Here is a 22,230-nt window from a genome sequence, read left to right as displayed (position 1 = left end):
TTGCAAGATTTTCAATAAATGTAACCATATAACTTCATTCAGTTTCTGGAAATGAAGTTTTGTGACAGACTGCCAATGAATTTTACAACTTTGTGGGTCTACCACCGGTGCTGACAAGTCTTCTGACTTCTTTGTCTCTGATTGTTCAACTGGACTGCCTTTATTACCATGGAGAAGAGGTGAAGGGAGAGGGTAGAAAAACATTCAGTATATCTTTAGTTGCAACATCATAAAGAATTTATCTAATACGTATTTGTTGCATTTTGATCACACCTTTCTTAGGGATTCCAGGAATGCTCTGAATGCTAGGGAGCCTTGGAGCCTTCGCCCACATTCCTGTAGCATCTCTCCTGGCCACCTGAGTTTGGGACGAAGCTGCCTGCAGTTCTAAGGAAGACCTCAGGACCTCTGCCAACTTTCTGACTCTGGAAGCTTTTTCACTGAAAGGGCAGAGAGGATAGATGATCATCGGAGACCCATTCACTGCACAAGTCCCTGTATCATGGAGGGTGTGCTTCAAGCACTGGAGGTGTGAAAGACTGGTCTCCACAGATGGCCCAGGAACACTACTATGGAGAAGAAATGTCAGTGGGAATTATCATGACCTTGAATGCCATTCTACAGAGACATGTAGTGTTTATCACCAGCATAATTTGAGGATCACAAATATTGTTTTAATATAACCCAAAGAGATAGGAAAGTATTATTTATTTACATGACTACTGGTAGTAACATTTTTTCATGTAGCAAACACATACAAAAGCTACTGCCCTTCAGAAATATCTTAGTACTTTCTCCTGCTGTTACAGATATGTCATACAGATACATAGTTCATCACAAAAGATTGATGAGAGTCAATAATTGCACCCAATTATGCCAAGTTTCAATTCAGTGCTGTGGAACAGGACCATGCCTCTCTCTTTAGATCATGAGTCAGCATCCTGGTTGGTTTAATGATCACTTAAAATATGGAGCAGATTATAACTGGACTAAGATCAGAGAGCAGAGATGAACAAGTGATTAAATACTTTTTGATATAAATTTGATTTTCACTTGTTTGAAAAGAATAAACCAGAGAGGAAAGAACCGAACTAAATCTGAGACATGAAAGTCTATTGCAGAGGTTGTTTTCTAGCTAAAAACAAACCAAGGGCTGTTACCATAACTGTTTCAGCTGGTTTCAGATTAGAAAAATAAGGTCTCTGAAATACACAAGAACCTGATTATGAGAGGCATCAGACTAGCATGATCTTTGAATTCAATTCAGCAACAAAAATTGCCAGTTAATTTGTTGAGAAAGGGTAACTTAAACCCTCATTCAGAAATTAAATTTATTCCTTCCAAAACCAAACTTTTCCCTATTTCTTAGGGAATAAACTGCATCTGTTTTCCATAGGCTATGCATATGGCACTTCCCCAACCTCAACGATTTAGCATTTGTATTCTTGGAAGGCAGGTAGGTAACAATTTGGGGGCTAGTGAAGCCAGAGACTCTTCATTTACCAAAGTTGCTGGAAGTTGTAGAACAACAGAGTAAGGAGTCACGAAACATTAACTTTGTAAGAGTTCTCAGAAATATATGGCTTAGAATAACTCAGAATCCCAAATGCCTCAAAACTAAGTTAGACTAAGATCTTTTTCTTCTATTTCTAACCTTCCATAGGCGCGCCTCCCCCCCCCCATTTTCCTATTTTCCTTCTCTCCACCCCTGCATGGGAATTTGTTAGACTCAATACTATTTGTGAGAAAATATCCTTAGCTAATTTTATATCAAAGCTGCAATGTACTCTGTAAATTGGTTTTACAGTCTTTATAACACCACTGGCTACTCAGCATGAGGGTATTTGCATTTCTGATAAAATAAAATAATACATCTAGAACGATATTTGCTCATAGGAACAGCATGGTTCCTGTGTGTGGTGGGTAATAGAAACCTTGAATCTCATTTTGGCTTTCTTGGTGTGTCTAAAGTGGATATATCTTAAATTCTCTATTCAGTTATTCAGTTATTATTATGTGCATTTTAAATATACGCATTGCTATGAGTACTAAATAAATAGATGACAGAGAACAATTTCTTATTCCACAAAGAAGAGGAAAAGTTTTTCCTTTCTTTGCTTCCAAATAACTTCATTTGATTTAAACTGTTATTTAAGAGGACTCTCAACTAAATCTTAAGTTCCAGTCCATGTCTCAGGACAATTATGATTATTTTGTTTAATCCAATTTATTTTAATTAATTTAATTATTTTAAATTTATTCATATTATTTGAAATGCAGACAGTATCACAGGTTCAGCAGCCATGATTCCCATACTGAAATCAAGCAGTCTAAATATTCTGTATACAGACTTAAACTCAAACTGCTGCCAAACTTTTATTTTTAATGCTGCTTTTTGAAAGGACTGGATCACCATGCATCCTGGTCTTCCTCTGTAGTGATTGGAACATTCAGTCTGAACAAAGAAAAGGTAACTTTGGATCCTCTTACACTGCATAGCACATTAACCCCAGCTCTCCCACAGTCTGATTACAAGCTTAGATTGCTGTTGTATGGTCACTGTTGCTGTCATTTTAATGGAAACAGAGAACCCTACCCAGTTAACACAAGTCCGAGCCCTAGACCCTGAAGGAGAGGAGGTACATGTTTTCTGGAGATGGTCAGAAGGATATGACTTCTGAATAGAGGTTCTCTCAGTTCATCATGTGAGATAATTTGGACTCTGATGTATCAATGTTTCCTATTCATAGTGCAAAGTTTGTAGGTACGTAAATCAGCATTCTGGCAGAGCCTGTATACTTACGAGTTTGGTAGAGAGCTCATAGGGTACAGTAATCCGAAGCAATAAATGGGGATCCATCTATTAAGGACTAAGTTTTCAAAAGGACCCTAGATTTACAGCATGGCCTGCAATACGAAAATAGACTTTAAATTTGAGATTAAAGCTACTTTTTTTCCCTAATATTTCAAGATAATTTGTTTCCTATTAAATCTGTTTTTCTATAGGTTGTTGATGGACATGATTGTTTGGTCTGCTGGAACTTGTTAGAAACTTGTTTCTTTTTTTCATATTTCAGAATAAAAGAGCAAACCTCTTTTAAGGCATATGAACCCACAATGTTTCACAAGTATACGGAGTGGGAAATTGTTTTGGATAACACTCTGAGTAAAAGATAGCAGATTTGACCAGTGATTCCTTTTTTAGGGATAGAACACTATAAAATATATAGGAATTCCTTTTTTAGAAAGTGATGGAGTGATTAGTTTCCTTTATATTTAAGGATTATCTCCTTTAGTCTTAAGGATTAAAATGGAGATCTTATGGAGGCAAGTCCACGCTCGTGGTGGCAGGTGAAGGCCCTCCCTGCCCACCTTCCCTCCCCAGATGCCTCTGTACAACAGGTATGAGGCCCTGGAGGTGGAAGGCCAGTCAATGGAGGATGGGGATGACAGTCCATCTACACCAGGGGTGTCGCCCAGGTCAGAAGAACGTACCTCTCGTATTAACACCACCTCCCCAAGGAAGAGAAGACGGGTTATAGTTGTGGGTGACTCCCTTCTGAGGGGAACTGAGGGTCTGATATGCTGGATGGACCCTCCTCTTAGGGAAGTCTGCTGCCTCCCTGGGGCCTGGGTGAAGGATATCACGAGGATACTCCCTAGCCTGGTATGGCCCTCGGACTATTACCCTCTACTGCTCTTCCATATGGGGGGCGATGAAGCTGCAACACGAAGTTCTAGGGCAATCAAAAGAGACTTCAGGGCCTTGGGATGGCTAATAAGGGACTCTGGAGCACAGGTTATTTTCTCCTCTCTCCTTCCAGTTGTGGGCAGTGACACTAGAAGGAACAGAGACACCCAATCTATCAACTCATGGGTCCGTGGCTGGTGTCATCGCCACGGATTTGGTTTTTTTGACGACGGGATGGCCTACACAGCACCAGGTTTGCTGGCGTCTGATGGGATTCATCTTTCTCAAAGGGGAAAGAGAATCTTTGCTCAGGAACTTGCGGGGCTCATCGACAGAGCTTTAAACTAGACTTGAAGGGGGAGTGGGACAATATCAGACTTGCCCGAGGGAAGCTGAGGGACGACGTGCCATGGTTAGAGGGAGCGGGTGCCAGCGAGGGCACTCAGCCTGTGTCTCTGAGATGTGCGGGGTATGCTGGGGCACAGCTGAAGTCGAACAGAGTTGAGCTAGGGGATACTGAGGTAATAGGAGCCAAGAGGGAAATGCCAGTGAAACACCTCAAAGCACACAAGGGGTGTTCCTCTATGAAGGAGACACGGACGACAGCCCAGCTGAAGTGCCTCTACACCAATGCACGCAGCATGGGCAACAAGCAGGAGGAGTTGGAAGCCATTGTACACCAGGAAAACTATGATATGGTTGCCATCACGGAAACATGGTGGGATGACTCGCACAACTGGAGTGCGGCGATGGATGGCTATAAACTCTTCAGGAGGGATAAGCGAGGCAGGAGAGGGGGTGGGGTAGCCCTATACGTTAGGGAGTGTCTGGATAGTTTAGAGCTTGATGATGGTGATGATAGGGTGGAGTGTCTACGGGTAAGAATCAGGGGGAAGGCCAACAAGGCAGATATTGTGGTGGGAGTCTGTTACAGATGACCCAACCAGGATGAGGAGACTGATGAACTATTCTATAAGTAGCTGGGAGAAGCATCACAATTGCTAGCCCCTGTTCTTGTGGGGGACTTCAACCTGCCGGATGTCTGCTGGAAATACAATACAGCAGAGAGGAAACAGTCTAGGAGGTTCCTGGAGCGTGTGGCAGCTAACTTCCTGACACAGCTGGTGAGTGAGCCAACTAGGGAAGGTGCCCCGCTGGACCTCTTGTTCACAAACAGAGAAGGACTTGTGAGCCACGTGATGGTTGGAGGCCACCTTGGGCAGAGTGGTCACGAAATGATAGAGTTTTTGATACATGGAGAAGCGGCGAGGGCAGTCAGCAAAACTGCCACCTTAGACTTCTGGAAGGCGGACTTTGGCCTGTTTAGGAGGCTGGTCGAGAGAGTCCCCTGGGAGGCAGCCCTAAAGGGCAAAGGAGTCCAGGAAGGCTGGACATTCTTTAAGGAGGAAGTCCTAAAGGCACAAGAGCAGGCTGCCCCAGGTGCCGAAAGACGAGCCGGCGGGGAAGAAGACCGGCCTGGCTGAATAGAGAGCTTTGGCTAAAACTCAGGAAAAAGAGGAGAGTCTATGACCTCTGGAAGAAGGGGCAGGCAACTCAGGAGGACTACAAAGGTGTAGCAAGGCTGTGCAGGGAGAAAATTAGAAGGGCCAAAGCTGAGCTAGAGCTCAAGCTGGCTGCTGCTGTAAAAGACAACAAAAAATACTTCTTCAAATACATTAGCAGCAAAAGGAGAACTAAGGAGAATCTCCAGCCTCTATTAGATGGGGGAGGGAACACAGTGACCAAGGATGAGGAAAACGCTGAGGTACTTCATGCCTTCTTTGCCTCAGTCTTTAATAGTAAAACCAATTGTTCTCTGGGTACCCAGCCCCCAGAGTTGGAAGATAGGGACGGGGACCAGAATGGAGCCCCCATAATCCAGGGGGAAATGGTTTGTGACCTGCTGCACCACTTAGACATTCACAAGTCTATGGGGCCTGATGAGATCCACCCGAGAGTACTGAAGGAACTGGCAGATGTGCTCACCAAGCCCCTTTCCATCATTTACCAGCAGTCCTGGCTAACTGGGGAGGTCCCTGCTGACTGGAGATTAGCAAATGTGACACCCATCTTCAAGAAGGGCCGGAAGGAGGACCCGGGGAACTACAGGCCTGTCAGCTTGACCTCGGTACCGGGGAAGCTGATGGAGCAGATCATCCTGAGTGCTATCACACGGCATGTAGATGATAACCAAGGGATCAAGCCCAGCCAGCATGGGTTTAGGAAAGGCAGGTCATGCTTGACCAACCTGATCTCCTTCTACAACAAGGTGACCCGCCTAGTGAATGAGGGAAAGGCTGTGGATGTTGTCTATCTAGACTTCAGTAAAAACTTTGACATGGTTTCCCACAGCATTCTCCTGGAGAAACTGGCTGCTCATGGCTTGGACGGGTGTACTCTTCACTGGGTAAAAAACTGGCTGGATGGCCGGGCCCAAAGAGTGGTGGTGAATGGAGTTTACTCCAGTTGGCGGCCAGTCACAAGCGGTGTTCTCCAGGGCTCTGTGCTGGGGCCAGTTCTGTTTAATATCTTTATCAATGATCTGGATGAAGGGATCGAGTGCACCCTCAGTAAGTTTGCAGATGATACCAAATTGTGCGGGAGTGTTGATCTGCTTGAGGGTAGGAAGGCTCTGCAGAGGGATCTGGACAGGCTGGATCAATGGGCCGAGGTCAATTGTATGCGGTTCAACAAGGCCAAGTGCAAGGTCCTGCACTTGGGCCACAGCAACCCCATGCAACGCTACAGGTTTGGGGAAGAGTGGCTGGAAAGCTGCCTGGCAGAGAAGGACCTGGGGGTATTGGTTGATGGCCGCCTGAATATGAGCCAGCAGTGTGCCCAGGTGGCCAAGAAAGCCATTGGCATCCTGGCTTGTATCAGAAATAGCGTGGCCAGCAGGACTAGGGAAGTGATCGTGCCCCTGTACTCGGCACTGGTGAGGCCGCACCTTGAATACTGTGTTCAGTTTTGGGCCCCCCCCTACAAGAGAGACATTGAGGTGCTGGGGCATGTCCAGAGAAGGGCAACGAAGCTGGTGAAGGGTCTAGAGCACAAGTCTTATGAGGAGCGACTGAGGGAACTGGGGTTGTTTAGCCTGGAGAAAAGGAGGCTGAGGGAAGACCTTATCGCTCTCTACAACTACCTGAAAGGAGGTTGTAGTGAGATGGGGATCGGTCTCTTCTCCCAGGTAACAAGTGATAGGACAAGAGGAAATGGCCTCAAGTTGCACCAGGGGAGGTTTAGACTGGATATTAGGAAATTTTACTTCACTGAAAGGGTTGTGAAGCATTGGAACAGGCTGCCCAGGGAAGTGGTTGAGTCACCATCCCTGGAGGTATTTAAAAGACGTTTGGATGAGGTGCTTAGGGACATGGTATAGTGGTGGTCTTGGTAGTGTTAGGTTTACGGTTGGACTCGATGATCTTAAAGGTCTTTTCCAACCTATACGATTCTGTGATTCTGTGATTCTGTGATCTTAAAGCCCTGTATGTTTGAAGACTTCAGCTTTTTGGCCCTCATGACATCTTATGGCAATGAGTTTCATAAGCTAATTTGATGTGGTGTATGAAAATATTTTAACATTTTTGTATCGTTTTCTGTTTCTATTTCAGTTTTATTGGATGATTCCTTTTTGTATGAAGGCTAAATGGTATATTTTATCTGCATTATTTTCCCTTTACTTCTAATGTTTCCATCTTATAATTTTAGAGGGTTCTTTCTCATGGCTTATTTCAACTGGTAACAAAATGTTTTAGAACACTATTAAAAGGTCAAGGCCTTGAAATAACATAATTTCTGGTAAACCTATTATAGCTGCTTGTACACTTACAAAGGCATGAATTTTAAATGGATCATTCATATCCCTCAGGAAATAAGTTTATTTTGTTACCTTAAAACTTTACCATGGAAATATCTATCTTTCCTTTTTTTTCCTCAGAGAAATGAAAATTATAATGAACCCCAAGAATGCTGTTTTGATTACTCTTTTAACATCTCATGACCTTCATAGATTTTTCAGTGAATTGTTTAGTATAGATATGTCCAGGTTTCAGCTGGGATAGACTTAATTTTCTTCCTAGTAGCTGGTATAGTGCTGTGTGTTGGATTTTAGTATGAGAATAATGTTGATAACACACTGATGTTTTAGTTGTTGCCAAGTAATGTTTACACTGGTCAAGGACTTTTCAGCTTCCCATGCTCTGCCGGGAGCACAAGAAAATGGGAGGGTGCACAGCCAGGATAGTTGATCCAAACTGGCCGAAGGGCTCTTCCATACTATATGGCATCATGCTCAGCACATAAACTGGGGGGAGTTGGCTGGGCGGTAGTGGTCACTATTCAGGGACTGGCTGGGTGTCGGTCAGTGGGTGGTGAGTGGTTGTATCACTTGCTTTTCCTGGGATTTGTTCCTCTCTCGCTCTCTTGTTGTTTTCCTTCTCATTACCATTTTTTGTTGTTGTTATTCCAATTATTAAACTGTTCTTATCTCAACCCACGAGTTTTCTTACTTTTGCTCTTCCGATTCTCTCTCCCATCCCACTGTGAGGGAGGATGAGCAACTTGGCTGTACGGTACTTAATTGTCGACTGGGGCTAAACCACAATAATGCCTTTTTGGTGCTCAACGTGGGGCTCAAAGGGCTTGAGATAATAACAGATTAACCAGAGTGTATTAAGGAATTTAGATCTGTTAACAGTTGCAGGCCATGATATTCTGTTCTCGATATTGGTTTACCTGAACTGCACTATGCTCATTTTTTTGCTGTACATGTTAAAGATCAGTGTTGGTTTTTGCAGTTTGCTGTGTTCTGCAGTGATTAGTGATGTTTTACCTGGGAGATTTGTTATTAAAACAGTGGCCTTGAGCTTAATTTGGTATTTAAGTTTTGTCCTGAAGCCATTACTGTACGTTGGGTAAACGTACCTCATGGAGAAAAGTAGCAATTATACTTCTTCCTCTGAGAGGTTTTTTATGGAGAAAATACAGAATGGCACCTTCACTACTTTCTTCTACAACGTTTCCTCCTTTGTTACAATAACTTTTCAGTATGTTGAACATCCTTGGGTAGTTAAGGTACATCCTTTAGTATTGCCTGGGAATATTGTTTCGGTTTTGTCTAAGGTTAGTAAACAATTTAAGAATATCATCCAGAGATCTGCCCCAAGGCTGGATAGTTATGAGTGGCAGGGTGTGTGGGATAGCATGGGCAAATGCCTAGGACAGTGGGCACCTCCAGTGTTTTGGAACTTCACCCCTGAACAAGTGCAGAATCCTGAAAAATTAGTAGAGTATTTGGAAAAAGTATGCTGTCACCCTGGCAACTCCAGGGAGATACAAATCACTGCAATGTGCTGGGGCCTTGCCCATGCCTACCCAGCCCTGTTTGACACTATTCAGAACCTTCAAGGGGAAGAGAAGGCGTCTGGATCTGGTAACAAAACGGCAGACACCATGGCTACTCCAGCCCCCCCTGCGACAGGCACTGTGGCTATTCCAGCCCCACCTGTGACAGACACTGTGGTCACTCCAGCCCCCGCTGTGACAAGCACTGTGGCTACTCCAGCCCCCGCTGTGACAGATAATGTGGTTCAACCAGGGAAACAACCCATCTTGGTATCAGTCAGTACACAAGAAGAAATCTTGGAAGCGAAAGTCAGCTCGTTTAGAAAGGGAAGATGAAAGAGCAGGGCCATCACGAGGAGAGGAAAAGGAAGAACTTGGATGAGACGGAAACCACCTGATCTCTATCCCTGAGTGAGCTGCAAGATATGCGAAAAGATTTCAGCCGTTGTCCAGGTGAGCACATTGTCACCTGGCTGCTCTGATGCTGGGATAGCAGGGCCAGTAGCCTGGAATTAGAAGGTAAGGAAGCTAAACAGCTGGGATCTCTTTCTAGGGAAGGGGGCATTGACAAAGCGATTGGAAAAGGGGCATCAGCCCTCAGCCTCTGAAGGCAACTCCTGTCAGCTATGAAGGAAAGATATCCCTTCAAGGAAGATGTTATACATTGCCCTGGGAAATGGACCACCGTGGAGAAAGGTATCCAGTACCTGAGGGAATTAGCTGTGCTGGAGGTGATTTATGGTGACCTGGACAACAAGCAGTTATCCAAACATCCAGATGAAGTCCAGTGCATGCGACCCATGTGGCAGAATTTGGTATAGAACGCACCACTGTCGTGTGCCAACTCATTGCCAATACTGAACTGGAAAGACGGGGAGGGTCCAACAGTGGATGAAGCAGCTAGCCAACTCTGGGAATACGAAGCAAGTATCTCTCCCTCCCTTGTCTCGGCTGTGGAGAAACTGTCCCAGAAGGTCCAGCAACTCAAAGAGGATAGGTCCTACTCCCCACCAGTACAGACCAGCTATTAGGAGTCAGCGTTCCTCGGCTCAAGAGAGAGGATACAGTGGGTACACACCACGGGGCACTGTGGTTTTACTTCCGTGACCACGGAGAGGACATGAGGAGGTGGTATGGAAAACCTACCTCGACCCTAGAGGCACGGATACGTGAGTTGCAAGGAAAAACAATCACTAAAGAGGGTTCTTCCAGGAAAATTGCTGCTCTGGTTTCCAGTGGACAGTTCCCCAGAGAGACCAAAAAGGCTGATCTTTTACTCCTGAATTTAATGAAGGAGCTCCTGACTCGTATATACAAGAAATGGGTAATGAATATTATGACCAGAACTAGAGGGGCCCTGCCTCCTCCAGCCAGGTGGAGGAAAGGGACAACTGAGTTTACTGTGCTGTGTGGATTCGATGGCCTGGCACATCAGACCCACAGGAGTATAAGGCTCTAGTGGACACTGGTGCACAGTGTACCCTAATGCCATCAAGCTACCTAGAGGCAGAACCCATCTGTAGTTCTGGAGTGACAGGGGGATCCCAACAGCTAACTGTACTGGAGGCTGAAGTGAGCCTAAGTGGGAATGAGTGGCAAAAGCACCCCATTGTGACTGGCCCAGAGGCTCTGTGCATCCTTGGCACAGACTACCTCAGGGAGGGTATTTCAAGGACCCAAAAGGGTAGCGGTGGGCTTTTGGTATAGCTGCCTTGGAGACAGAGGACATGAAACAGCTGTCTACATTGCCCAGTCTTTTGGAGGACCCTTCTGTTGTGGGGTTGCTGAGGGTAAAAGAACAACAGGTGCCAATCACTACCACAACGGTGCACTGGAGGCAATATCGCACCAACGGAGACTCCCTGATTCCCGTCCATAAACTGATTCTTGACTGGAGAGCCAAGGAGTGATCAGTAAGACTCGTTCACCTTTTGACACACCTGTATGGCCACTACAAAAGTCTAATGGAGAGTGGAGACTGACAGTAGACTATCGTGGCTTGAATGAAGTGCTGCTGTGCCAGGCCTGCTGGAACTTCAATACGAACTGGAGTCAAAAGCAGCCAAATGGTATGCTACAATTGATATCGCTAATGCATTTTTCTCAATCCCTTTGGCAGCAGAGTGCAGGCCACAGTTTGCTTTCACTTGGAGGGGCATCCAGTACACCTGGAATCGACTGCCCCAGGGGTGGAAACACAGCCCTACCATTTGCCATGGACTGATCCAGACTGCACTGGAACAGGGCGAAGCTCCAGAACATCTGCAATATATTGATGACATCATCGTGTGGGGCAACACAGCAGAAGAATTTTGGAGAAACGGAAGAAAATAGGTGCAACCACTGGATGGCTGGAAACATATCCTGTTGCCCCATGCCACCACCCAGAACACTATCCTGGGCCTTGAAAAGCAAGTCTTATGGTGACATGGAACCCCAGAAAGAATTGAGTCAGACAATGATACTCATTTCTGAAATAATCTCATAGACACCTGGGCCAAAGAGCACAGCACTGAGTGGGTATATCACATCCCCTGTCATGCACCAGCCTCTGGGAAAATTGAACAATACAATGGACTGTTAAAGGCTACACTGCGAGCAATGGGTGGTGGGACATTCAAACATTGGCATCCACATTTAGCAAAGGCCACCTGGTTAGTCAAAACTAGGGGATCTGCCAATCGAGCTGGTCCTGCCCAATCAAAACTTTTATGTACTGTAGAAGGAGATGAAGTCCCTATAGTGCACATAAAAAATACGCTAGGCAAGACAGTTTGGATTATTCCTGCTTCGGGCAAAGCAAAAGCCATTTGTGGGATTGCTTTTGCTCAAGGACCTGGGTGTACTTGGTGGGTGATGTGGAAGGATGGGAAAGTCTGTTGTGTACCTCAAGGGAATTTGATTTTTGGGTGAAAATAGCCAATGAAAGGAATGGTATGATGTTATATAATGCTATATAATACTGTATGTCATCACTTCTTTGGTTGCCATGTGCCATATCAATGGTATTTCAGTAAGAATCACCCCGATTAATGAAGAATGAACTTTGATGAAACCGAGCAAAGTGCAGCGGTGATGGAACCTGAACTGGCTTCAGCATGCAACAATCCAACACCACACACCATCTCTCCTGCCCTGAAGGGCTGTTATGACAGATGGAGCCCAAAGTCATGGACTAAATGAACTCAAGGGACATTTTAGAGGGATGGCCCATAGACCAAGGGAATGATATCTGTGTGTAAATATATCAAAAGACAGGGAAAGTGGTAGTGATTAATTGGAATGTATTGGAAAGTGTAGGACCTGGGCATGACATAGATAGTATAGAATAAGGGCTGGATACTGTTCTGGTTTCAGCTGGGATAGAGTTAATTTTCTTCCCAGTAGCTGGTATAGTGCTGTGTTTTGGATTTTAGTATGAGAATAATACTGATAACACACTGATGTTTTAGTTGTTGCCAAGTAAAGTTTACACTAGTCAAGGACTTTTCAGCTTCACATGCTCTGCTGGGTGCACAAGAAAATGGGAGGGGGCACAGCCAGGATAGTTGATCCAAACTGGCCAAAGGGCTATTCCATACCATATGACATCATGCTCACTATATAAACTGGGGGGAGTTGGCCCGGGGGCAGCGATTGCTGCTCAGGGACTGGCGGGGCATCAGTTGGCAGGTGGTGAGCGGTTGGATCACGTGCTTTTTTCCTGGGTTTTGTTCCTCTCTCGCTCTCTTGTTGTTTTCCTGCTCATTACAATTATTATTATTATTATTATTATTATTATTATTATTATTATTATTATTATGTTCCAATTATTAAACTGTTCTTATCTCAATCCACAAGTTTTCTCTCTTTTGCTCTTCCAATTTCCTCCTCTATCCCACCATCATGGAGGGTGAGTGAGCAGCTGTGCTGTACTTAATTGCCTACTGGGGCTAAACCACAACAAGATATTATAGCAAACGTGGCTAATTCACCTGACTGACAGAAACTGGCTGAAGCTAATCCATGACAGTGGATTCATAAAAAAAACAAATGATATTTTGATGTTTACCAAGCAAAAGAGGGGAAGAGCACAATGGGAGTTGTAGTATACTTCAGAAAACATGGTGATAATGGGATATGTGCTGTGTTGTGGTTTGTGAAGTTAGCTGGGATGACTGGTGATGCTGATAAGTCACCGTGACGAGCTCCTGTCCTGAACTGCATGTCACAGCTCAGCTGTATATAACACAGTTGGAAATTAGATTTAATGTTTCAGGGCAAATATTAGATAAATAGTGTTTCATTGATTACTTTGAACACACTGTAAAATAAGGAAAGGGTGCTTAATGTCCAGGGAAAATAAATTCAGTGTAAAGTATTTCAGTTCAACTATACTTTCCATAATGTAGTGGCCAGTTATATATAATTGTGAATCTTCTCCTTCCTTCCATCTCCAAAGGAGGCTAAGCACTCACTGGAAAGATGAGTTAAGATTTGTTTAAATACTTGGTGTTAGCCCCTAAATGAGTTGCCAGTGGTGACTGAGCTGATTAAATGGTTAGAAAGGGTTTTCTTAGGAATTTTGTTTTAGAACATATATATTAGACTCTCTTTTCTGATTGTGTCAATTTTACAGCTTTATATTTCAGAAATCTTCATGTGATAATCTAAGATTTTCTAGGTTAATCTCTGCTTGAAGAGGAATGGGTAAAATTTATTAATAAGGGGAAATTGCCAGCAAACAAAAAACCTAAAGTCTTCTCATAAACCTTTACCTGAGGATTTATTGACATAAGAAGATGTTATTTGGGAAAACAATCTTGAACTTCTCAAACTCAAGAAAATCCTAAAGGCAGAAAAAGACCCAAGGAAATACTGTTTGAAACAGTCAGTGATTCAAGAGATGATGACCTGAGCAATGACAGCTGGGCATCTGAAGAAATCAAGTGTCATCATGACAGGTACAAAATTTTTTTGGTCATCTCTGACCCAGGTTCTGTACCTCTCCGATAAATTAAAACTTATCCTTCATAAGCATGTTTTGCAGTATTTGGTACAGAGGGTGATATCCTTCAATGACAGAGAAATCGTCTTCTATTTTTGCTCTCACTCCAATCACCTGTAAATGGATGAAGTTGCTGAATGCACCCTCCTTGCTGTTAACCTTTAATTAGGTGTGAAACCATCATCTCACAGAATGAGCTTCCTTAGAGGCTTGCTTCCTTTCACTTTGAAGTACCTCTGGCAAGACATGTCCCTTTTAACAGCTTCTGTTCTCATCTGACTCTCTCTAAATGCCTGGCAACATCATTTTTTTATCCTCCCAGCTTGATATTGCTTTTATATTCCTTTTCATCCTACAGTGAAATATTTTTTATTGAATAAACTGTTTTCTGAATTGGTGGATACTGTTCAATTCCACGTACTGTGTTCACTGAGAATTAAACTCTCACTTGGAAATGTAATGAATATGCTATGATTTTTAGGAATAAAAAGGGGAAAAATGAATAAAATAGTGAGTGATTTAACTGTTTTATATGACTTGTTAAGCTACACTCACCACATAACATAACAAGAGGACAGCAACAACTGAGATGATGCCAGCAATGTGGGCAGAAAGCAAACCTGAACTTCCTTTTAACCCTGCAATGTAGATCTAACTTCAGAGGCTGGGACAACATCCAGTGCATCTCCCAGCTTCCCTAGAAGCTTCTAGGTTCACCACTTAGAAACTACAAGGGCTGCAAGATCAGGAGACTACAAAAAATATCTACCTGCAGAAGCTGTATTACTCTCTGCATTTAGGGTATGATACAAGCATGGTGAAATATAGAGGCACAGGAAAGGCCTAAATCAGCTAAAAGTACCACTGTGCCTGGTAAATGGTATCTCATCACAGCCCCTTGAAATAGTATAAATAGACTATTCTTTAAGGGAAGAAATACGCTTTCAGCCTAGAGAAGTGCTGCCCACTGTGCACATTTGGTATTTGCAGCTGTAACAGAATTAGACACACTTTGGCAGGGTCTAGCCTGTGAGCTGCTGCTAAAAGGAAACTTTACAAGATGAAACTATCCCACTGGTTACTGAGGAATGAGGATGCTCCTTATCAGTTGAGGCAAGATGAATTGAATCTTTGCACCTGTGTAACAAAAAATGGTGGAGTCTAAAAGGAAAGCAGAAAAATGGACCCCAAAATGTGTTTCTCTGCTCCATCTGTAGTCATTTAGCACCCTCTGAAATAAATTTTCTGAGCATGCAGAAATAAATTTTCTAACTAAATCAGACAGGAGAAATGGTGAAATGAAGAGAATATCAACTCTTTATTAGAGGAACAACATACCACTGCAGAGAAAATATAAACCACAAAAGTACTGAGGTGGTTACTCAATACCAAGAAATTTTTTTTTTTTAAATACTATAAAGAATCATAACACATTTTTTAAATGCCTTGTACCATTTACCACAGTATGAGGATTTTCATTCCTTCTGGTCTTGCACATGTTATACTTGTCCTTGAGTTAGAAGCAGTGTGTGATTACACCTCCAGAGGAGCAGAGCAGTGATAGAGTTGTGATTCTTGACTGCGTGGTTTGACTCATACTGGTGATTTGCAAATGTTAGTTAAGTTTTATGATATACAATTTGGGAACCTAGGGGTTAATAAGAGAAAAAATTTTGATGAACTGTTCTTAGTAATATAATCATGGCGTGAAAATTACAATGTGAAGTCCAAAGTTTTATCTCAGATTATACAGTGAATCAGACTGTTAGGGTGAGAGATCTCCAAAGCTATCATAATAGATGAGATTATTACATGCTAGAGCTGAGTGAATCATGGTATTTAATTTAAAATCTGAACTGTCACTTTATTTTTATTTTATGTAAAGTTTACTGTGATTTTACTAGGTCTTGCAGAAAGTTTTTGCAACCATGATAACCATATACTATTAATTTTACATTAGCTTTACAAAAGCATCAAACAAGGACTAGGTGAATCATAGTTTTCTAGAGAATTACCAGTTTACCAGTTTACTTGCTGCTAGAAGAACTAGATCATGGCTTTTGATACAGTCATATTCCTGTTGATTCCCAATCTTTTCTAAGGAGGAGTGGTTCAGCTGATTGATATTATTTGATATTACTGTTATAAGTACCCAGAGATATCAACAGAAAATAGACCTGTTGCTTTGGTATCAAGGCAGGTACAATGCCCAATAAGAGAAGGCTTAAAGCCAAGTACCAGGTCAAAAGTGTACTGTTTACTCTCAGAAAAAGGTGGATAAGTGATTCAGATGTTATACACCAGGGGAAGATGATTTATGTGCATTGCCTCACCTTTGTGGCAAGGCCATGTGCCTCGCATCAGGCAGACGAGATAATCTGGGGTCCTTCCTGGAAGAGCTGTGATGTTATTTGCTGCAAGATCAACCTGAGCCACGCTAATGGTTGCTCTGAGAGCTGAGAATCTCTGGCCATTGCCAGCTGAGTATCATTTCCCTGTAGATCTCTCAACTTGAATAAACAAGAAAACCAAAGCCTGGAGGGTAAGCTCTATTCAAGAGAGTTGAAATGACAGATGCAGTCAAAAGCAGAATGAGGAACTGAATGCATGAATTACTCTATCCTGTTTCCATGCTGATTATATGCTTGATCTGCCTTTTCCAGTTTTGAACTTCCAAAGCAGTTTATTTCTTTCTTTGTGTTTTAAATTTGCTCACATCTTTACCTTTCCTAGTTGCAGATCAAAAACCTGAAATGGTAATTGGAAGATTATAGGCTCATCACAAGTTTCCATCAACCACTAGGGGCTTAGTCTTGATAACACTTGTTTAAGCAAGTTTTATTTATGTGCGAGTTTTATTTCTTATACAGAAATCTCCTTATTTGTCACTTAAGAATGGTGTTAAGCAGGGAAAGTCTTATAAAACCAGCTTGTTGACCTTCTATAAGTAAAGGTGTTAGGAAATACATCATAGACCTTTGTGAACTGGTACTCGGAGTTGTGTGGCCTTTTGAAAGCTAGTGTTGGCAAGACCTGACAGATTCATTTCCTAAGTGCTTTCATGAATTAAGTGACTGACTCTTATTGCTGATAGCAAAATACAGATGCCAAAGAGGAATGTTTTCTTTTGAAGAAATCATTCACTGCAAAGAGTATCTACAGTTCATATACAATAAAAAATGTTTACCCTGTAGGCAGCTCCAGGGTTACTATGTTAAGATTAAGACCTGCATTTGCTTTATACAATGATCCCATCAAAAAACCAACATGAACAAGATGTATGGAGCAGTACATGTTTTGCTTCTGAAAAATGAGCTGATGAAAAGAAGACATGCCCAGCATGTCCATTACGTACAAAGGTAAACAAGAAGAAGTGTGTGCGGTGTCCTTATGCTCTTGATACTGAGCTACAGAGGATCTGACGTAACTTTTCTTTTCTTCTGTATGAGATCTGCAAAATGTTGCTGTTCTATTTGACTTCTTAAATACTTCTGAACAGAGATGGTATGGGACATTTCAAAAGGTGTTTGATGAAACTGAGCCCAGCCTCTGCCTCTGGTTGTGCCTTGGGTTTTTTTGTGTAGCCAGCTGTCTTCTGCATGGAAGCCTGACCATTAAACAGGAAGAGGCTAGGGAAACGGAGAGGGGCTCAAATGTCCCCGTGTGTCATTGTTATGTAGTGTGTTCAACTCATGTTCGGTTCCAGGAACTATGACTTAGTTCTGAGTGTAAGGCTAGATGTCATCACAGTGTAGTCCGGAAATCATGAAGAACTACAATTAAGAAATTATATGAGAGAGAAGCATGGGAGTCTGAGATCCTTTTCACTTTCTTTCTTATTTTTTGGTGGTTACTTAAATCACAAGCCGAGATAGTTTTTGTGTACTCTCATAAGCACCGAATCTGGGAGAGATCCTATATGTGTCTGCTCAGTGCCTGTGTTGGAGCGCTGGCTAAATATGCAGCTCTAGATCCGGGTTTTTAAAAGCAGAAATTAAATATCCAGATTTTTAAAGCCAGTAAGTTAGTTAGTTTCTGCTTATTAAAACTAGTGATAAGCCAAAAGTTTCAGAGCTCGAATTCCATTTAGACAGTACTTAAAAACACACCCAATAACTATAGTAAAAATAAGCTTAGTATTTTCTTGAGAAAAATGTGACAAAATATTGAGCAGAACACACAAGGCTAAAACTCACAAGTTAAAATACTGACAAAACACATGTGTAACTACTTTGATAATAGTTTGTTTATCATACTGTAAAGACAGTTGCTAGTTGAAGTCACAGCTCTTGTTTTCCTGCCACAAGGTTTGCTGCCAAAATAATTTAGCCCCTTGGTATAAGGCATTGTCAGGATATTTGCCAAATGGAAGCCAAAATCTCAGTCTCCATGTGAGTAAGTTATAACCTTCCCTGCTTCACGATGAAAGGTGTGCTTTTTAAGAAGAAAATTTACTTAGAGCAAATCAGAAGTTGAGAAATACCCTAGCTTTAACCCTTTCAGCATCTAGAATTCTCCACTCTCTCAGCAGGTAAATTAATAGACCTCCATATTACATGAAAGGCTGATCCATATATATAGTATATAAAATATGCCATAGCAATTTGTATTTGTAGAATGGGTTCATATATTACTTAGTTTGGGAAATGTGAATTTTTGTGGAATTCTGCATCACCATTTCCAAATTTCCATTTTTTCCCACATATGCTAATTCAAAATTGGTTAGAATGGCATCTTATTTTTGTGGCTCCTTTGTATGAGCATAACTTCCATAAGAGCAGGAAACCTGGCACTCCTTCATATTTAAAAAAATCCAAAAATTTGCACTATAATTATGTTCTTTTTTCTTTTTTTTTCAGTGAGAACCCTTTACAAAAGTCTGTAGTACCAATTGGAAAGAATTTTCTGCCAGAATGGATTTAGCATTGGTGTGCCAAAGCCCGTTTTTGTGGTGTTGCTCTGAAGAGCTTTCTGATACCTTCAATGCAGATACAGACCTCTTGTGAGTCTAAGGCTTGAAGCTTAGGAGTCTAAGGCTCCTCCTCCTCCTCTCCGAGTGGGGTCACGTTATGGTGAACACTTGCCCCTATTTGGGTACATGTGTCATGGGCAGTCCCAGTAGAAGGTAATGTAACAGACACAAGTCCACCAGTAGGGACAATAAATTTCCCAGACATCCAGTAGCCTGGAAGCCGTGCTCTGGTTGGTTCATTCTGTCCCATAGAGGAAGGAATTGGAAAAGAGCCTGTTACATGGAAAATATGACTTCCAGCTCTATTGCAGGGACATGGAAAAGCTGAGAGAGAAGAGGGCGCAAAAAGAAAGTGGAGGGAAGTCTCCTTTCCCTTCCTGCATAGCCTAGTAAATACATGCAGGACATACCTACATATAACTATATATATAGTTTTTTATCTATATAAATGTATAGTTATAAATATATATATCTTTAATACAAAATTATTAACAACTGTCTTTAAAATTACAATCTATATACTAAGTACTCACTGCATTTTATTGCATTCCTGAAACCATTTTCTGCTTGCTGACTGCTAGCTTCAGGACTCTGATTTCTTTCTAGAAGTTGCACACCACTTTTACTATACTGACAAAAGCAAAGTTTTCATAATTTCCTCTTAGCAGGTTCAGGTTCTGGTATGCCTGTATGCAAGGTTAGAGGTATGCCTGTATTAAGTGGGAAATTTTACCCTTCCTTGTGCTAATAACTGATACATTAGTCTGTTACAAATGGAAAATTGTTCCCTATTGTTAACCTCAAATATTCAAAAAAATAATAAATTAGTAAAACTGTTAGATTGGCTTAAATGACAGTAGAAATGCTAGCTCTGGTACTTTTTTTTAAGGAGAGGTCAAGAGCTCTTTCTGAGCTCTTAAATACATATGAATCACATTTTTGAGGTTTTACATGTTACTGAATGCTCTAAGCTAAATTTTATTTCTTAAAAATGATGTCTCAATGATTCAGTTATAGCAGCACTATAGAGAATGTTGGAAATGTCTGTATTTTGCAGTGAAATATGCATGACAGTTAATTTCCCTACTCTTGTGCTCTTTTCTACTCAGTTCTTTCTAAAGTTATAGGATGGGGTGAGAAATGGGTAACTGACAGATCTGTTTGTCAACAATGTTTTGTTTGGAATGGATGAGAGTTAAAATACTTGATCAAAATAATCTGGGCAGTACGGTGGTAATACTAGAGAGGGTGTCTACACAGAGGACCAGCTTGCTCTATATATCTACAGATGACTGGAGTTTGGAGCAATGGAAAATTACCAAGGGCTTAGTGAAGACAAGAAGTGCTGTCTTCACTACGAAAAAGGCAGGAATGGGGAAGAGAAGGACAAGTTATTGTAGTGTTAAGGTATATACAGATTGAGGTGAACTGGGGACCATGAAGAAAAACAATGATTTCTCTGTACACAAATGTTTTTTCTAAAAACTTGGTAGAAAAAGATGAAATAAAAAGTGGAATGTCAAATTCAGGATTTTTAAAAATGATTTGTTTATTTCTGCTAATATTTTATTAGCAGAATAAATTAGCAGAATAAGGTAATATTTTATTAGGTCCTACAGTGCTGATAGTCCAGTGACCGAGTTTCCTGAAAGCAGCCTAGTTGGTGGATCAGTCTTGTTCTGCTCCAATAATATGTCTCGATTAAAGATAAAACTGTAAGGGTTGACAATGGTATAGTTTTATCTTTCTGTTGTTTCATGCAATATGATAAAGAAACTTGTCAGGTTGCTTCTCATTCTTCCTAGCTTGGCTTACTGACTCTTATCTGTGTCAGGAAACCACAGTAGTATTGTGGTGGGTTAACCCTGGCTGGATGCCAGGTGCCCACCAAAGCCACTCTTATCAGTCCCCCTCCTCCGCTGGACAACAGAGAGAAAATATAATAAAAAGCTTGTGAGTCGAGATAAGGACGGGGAGAGATCATTCAGCAGTTACCGTCATGGGCAAAACAGACTTGACTTGTGGAAATCAGTTTAATTTATTACCAATCAAATCAGAGTAAGATAATAAGAAATAAAACCAAGTCTTAAAACACCTTCCCCCCACCCCTGCCTTCTTCCCAGGCTCAACTTCACTCCTCCTTCCCTGCATAGGTGCAGGGGGATGGGGAATGGGGGTTGCAGTCAGTTCATCACACGTTGTCTCTGCTGCTCCTTCCTCCTCAGGGGAGGACTCCTCACACTCTTCCCCTGCTCCAGCGTGGGGTCCCTCCCACGGGAGACAGTCCTCCATGCACTTCTCCAACATGAGTCTTTCCCACGGGCTGCAGTTCTTCACGAACCGCTGCAGCGTGGGTCCTCTCCACAGGGTGCAGTCCTTTGGGAACAGACTGCTCCAGTGTGGGTCCCCCACGAGGTCACAAGTCCTGCCAGCAAACCTGCTCCAGCGTGGGCTCCTCTCTCTCCATGGTCTACAGGTCCTGCTGGGAGCCTGCTACAGCGTGGGCTTCCCATGGGGTCACAGCCTCCTTCAGGTGCATCCACCTGCTCTGGTGTGGGGTCCTCCGTAGGCTGCAGGTGGATATCTGCTCCACCATGGACCTCCATGGGCTGCAGGGGGACAGTCTGCCTCACCATGGTCTTCATCACTGGCTGCAGGGGAATCTCTGCCCTGGTGCCTGGAGCACCTCCTCCCCCTCCTTCTTCACTGACCTTGGTGCCTGCAGAGTTGTTTCTCTCACATATTCTCACTCCTCTCTTTGACTGCAGTTGCTCAGGTTTTTTTCCCCCTTCTTAAATACGTTATCACAGAGGCGCTACCACTGTCACTGACTGTCTCAGCCTTGGCCAGTGGCAGGTCCTTCTTGGAGCCAGCTGACATTGGCTCTGTTGGACATAGGGGAAGCTTCTAGCAGCTTCTCACAGAAGCCACCCCTGTAGCCCACCTGGCTACCAAAACCTTGCCACACAAACCAAATACATTCCACCCCTCACCTCGGTGACTCACATATTTAAGAATTATCATTAAAATCCACATTCATTACACAATCTTCATAATCTTCACAAACTTCACTCACATGAACAAAAAAGAATTCCCACACCAAAATCAAAATAACATAATCACAACAGTGGACAAAAGTGGACAATTTACACACAATCCACCTCTCATCCCTTCACCAAAGTTACAACAGAAATTCCCCACGATCATTCCACTTTTCACTCCCTAGCTGTGTTCAGT

Source organism: Ciconia boyciana, chromosome 6 (genome assembly GCF_034638445.1).
Source record: "Ciconia boyciana chromosome 6, ASM3463844v1, whole genome shotgun sequence".
Classification (NCBI taxonomy): Eukaryota; Metazoa; Chordata; class Aves; order Ciconiiformes; family Ciconiidae; genus Ciconia; species Ciconia boyciana.
This window is presented reverse-complemented; position numbering follows the sequence as displayed.